The sequence below is a fragment of the Panthera pardus genome, unplaced genomic scaffold (assembly GCF_024362965.1).
Source record: "Panthera pardus isolate Hobbes unplaced genomic scaffold, ASM2436296v1 HiC_scaffold_13, whole genome shotgun sequence".
Classification (NCBI taxonomy): Eukaryota; Metazoa; Chordata; class Mammalia; order Carnivora; family Felidae; genus Panthera; species Panthera pardus.
Window position 1 is genome coordinate 176,691,438 of NW_026526688.1, and position 3,316 is coordinate 176,694,753.

A 3,316-nucleotide genomic window follows, 5' to 3' on the forward strand; every position below is an offset into this window, starting at 1 on the left:
CTAGACTTGAAATACATTGTTGTTACTGCTATTAATATTATTATTATTATTATTATTATCATTTTGCCTTCATAAGAACCTCCCCAAAATGTGAGTCTAACCACCATGAATCCTTAAAATCAACCAACTATATTCACTTTCCTAACAAGGCCTTGCACTGAAGAGAAATTTCTAGTAAGGGAATAAATACTAATCAGGGTAAAGATGATAGGAATGGAGAAATTTTAAGGTCCAAATAAAAGAGGAAAAAAGGAAGGAAGAAAATTAGAAGGATACATAACCAAGAGACCTTAGAAAGCAAAAAAAAATTGCCATATATATGAAAACCACAAAAGAGGAAGCTTTGAAAAGACAAATGAGGAGGAACAGAAGCCGGAGGAGGAAATGAAGGAGGAAGGAGGTAGCTATTCTGAATTTGTGCAACCTTCATAAGTTTGGGAAAACTACTTTCACATAATAAATAAATAAATACACACACACACACACACACACACACACACACACACACACACATATATGATGTCAGATAACATAAAAATACTGCAGAAAGAAAGGAACAAAAGAGTTTCCCAACAGACAATGAAAGCACATCAGAAAGACAAATGCACGTAACACATTAAAACCATTACCTACCATTTCACCACAATTAATGGTACTTAATAAAATGATAAAAGATAGGAAAAAATAGCAGGTATATAAGTGAAACATACTTAGGGCATTCCCACAAAGTCATGTAAATTGAATAAGAATTACATATTTTTTTCCCAAACAGAAATGAAGAGTAATGAGTAATACAAAAATGAATAAATATATCAGATAATCCCTTAAATGAAAAGTTAATGAAAGAGTAACAGTTTATTTTTTCCCCAAAGAGCACCAGTTTATGAATCAAAATATGGTAGCATGGATGGGTTCCTGGAGCAAAAAGGACATTAGATAAAACCCAAGGGATTCTGAATAGACTATTTTTGTTAATAATATATCAACAGTAGTTCATTAATTTTCATAAATATGCCACACTAATATGTGAATGATAGTAGAAATTATACTCGGGGAGGTGGGGAAGTTTATGGACAGCCTTTACTATCTGCTCGGTTTTTTCTGTAAATCTAAAACTTATCTAAAAAATAAACTTCATTCATAAAAAAACCCCACAATCCTATAGTACTAAAAAGTATATTACAAGTACCTAAAGAAACTAAACTGATGAGTGTTCCAGTTCAGTTACTAACATTAAAAGGAAAATTCCTTGAAATTTTCAAAAGGCTACTATGGGGTTTTCTGTTAACAATTCCAAACTGATCTTTCTTTTTCTTTTTTTTTTTTTTATTACTTCTTATAAGTAAAATTTAGAAAACTTACTATTACTGCCACCATGATTTACTTTCTGTTAATAGGTATCTCCTAGTAGACCCAATGGAAATTTCCTACATAGCCAATAATTTAACATATCCATAAGGAATAATCCCAAGTATTATGTGAAGTGTTTTCGACACCTGGTATAAAAAGGAAATGAACACTTATGGTCTTTAATCATTTCTTTCACTCTATAATTTTAGGCTCTAGGTATGTACTTAATATTCCCCAACATATTTTGTGGTCTGGAGACAGAATAAAGGAATATAATGCCTGTTTTCCTTTCATCCAATGAACTTTATAATGAAAAAGCATAGAGACCTCCACAATAAATTGCAAATCAGTTTCATTGAAACTAACATATTGATGAACTTACATAACAACATTATTAAACACACTAATAATATTTGTATGTAAACATTTATTTGAGACTTTTTCCTTGACATCTCTGGAAAATAATGATCTCATCTGAGTAGCTAATAGACTTCCTTTTGTTATATAAACCTATATATATATATATATATATTTTTTTTTTTTCATCTTAACTTTTATACCAGCAAGCTCAGAACACACCTTTTACCTCAGTTTCTTATGCTGTCCTCCAGGCTTCTTTTTTATAAAGTTGTTTTTTAAGTTTATCTTGGCTCAAGTAATTTTTAGAAATAGATAAGTTAGAAATAAATATACAAACAAAATGCATAAAGAATTATCAAACTGCAGGATTACTAGATAAACCCTGTATTACACTCACTTCTGGTTCTGGCATAACACTTCAGGTCGGACAAAGTTATCTGCGCTTAGGAAAATGTCCAAATTAGTACAAAAACAGGTCTCCTGTTCTCTTGAAATTTCCTGTTGCCACTGGAAACCATGCAATGAGAGATTTCAGTATTAAAATGACCTAAAACTGGATCCAATAGCTTAAATAGGACTTCTAGAAGCAAACTGCCCAGGCTATTGCCCACAATTTTGATATGATTCCTTTTCTTCCTTCCTTCCTTCCTTCCTTCCTTCCTTCCTTCCTTCCTCCCTCCCTCCCTCCCTCCCTCTCTCTCTCTCTCTCTTCTTCTTTCTTTCTTTCTTTCTTTCTTTCTTTCTTTCTTTCTTTCTTTCTTTCTTTCTTTCTTTCTTTCTTTTCACTTCCTGGGTATGTTTATACATGCCAAAATGAAAGCAATACATCTACAAGGGCACAGCGATGCTCCATGTTCCTATCTAACAGAGCTTGCTGAGGTTTACAGCCAGACTGATGTTCCAGCCGATGTGTACTCCAGAGTAAAACTGGCTAATGATGACCATGAACAGGTGCAGGACTCGAAGTTTTTACTTCTTTTATCATCACTCCTGATTTTATAAATGATGAAGCCCATCAACCCCATTCCTATCCAAATCTCCTGGTAAATTTGGGTATAATAGGACTTCATGAAGACCCAAACATTTTTAACAAAGCTTTGAAGCATCTCAGCACAGGACCTCCAGCTCAGGACGCCCCATCTAGTCGGCCAACAACAAGGAAAAGGTCATTGAGTGATATGATTCCTCTTGAGGATGTAAAATTGCAATGTCTTATTTAGCTTCATTGTCTTAGCCAGTATCTAAGAAAACGTCCACAAATCTTTCTGAATCCTCACAACAGACAAATACAACAACTGATTATTCTGTCTTAAATGTTATTTTTATTTCCATAACCTAATTGACTCTTTTATTAGTCAACTTTATTTGACAGTTCAAGGTTTATTAGAATTTGTAGAAACCTGGAATGTTCCTGCAAAAAAAAAAAAAAAAAAAAAAAAAGCCTACCCATCCAGATGTAATCTTACTCAGAGTTTTACAAAAGTTTAAATGTTTTTCCATCAAATTGGTAATAGAGTTCTGAAACTTTTTAAGTTGAATTTATATAATCTCAAAGAAAAAAGCTTATTCTGAACACTGTTTTATCCCAAAATTAAAGTCAGAAATG

At 32.6% G+C, this 3,316-nt stretch overlaps 1 pseudogene; it reads right to left on the bottom strand.

The window, feature by feature from the left end:
- Window positions 1-2,641: 2,641 nt before the first annotated feature.
- Window positions 2,642-2,816, bottom strand: LOC109275594 (ATP synthase subunit ATP5MJ, mitochondrial-like; annotated as a pseudogene).
- Window positions 2,817-3,316: the final 500 nt, after the last annotated feature.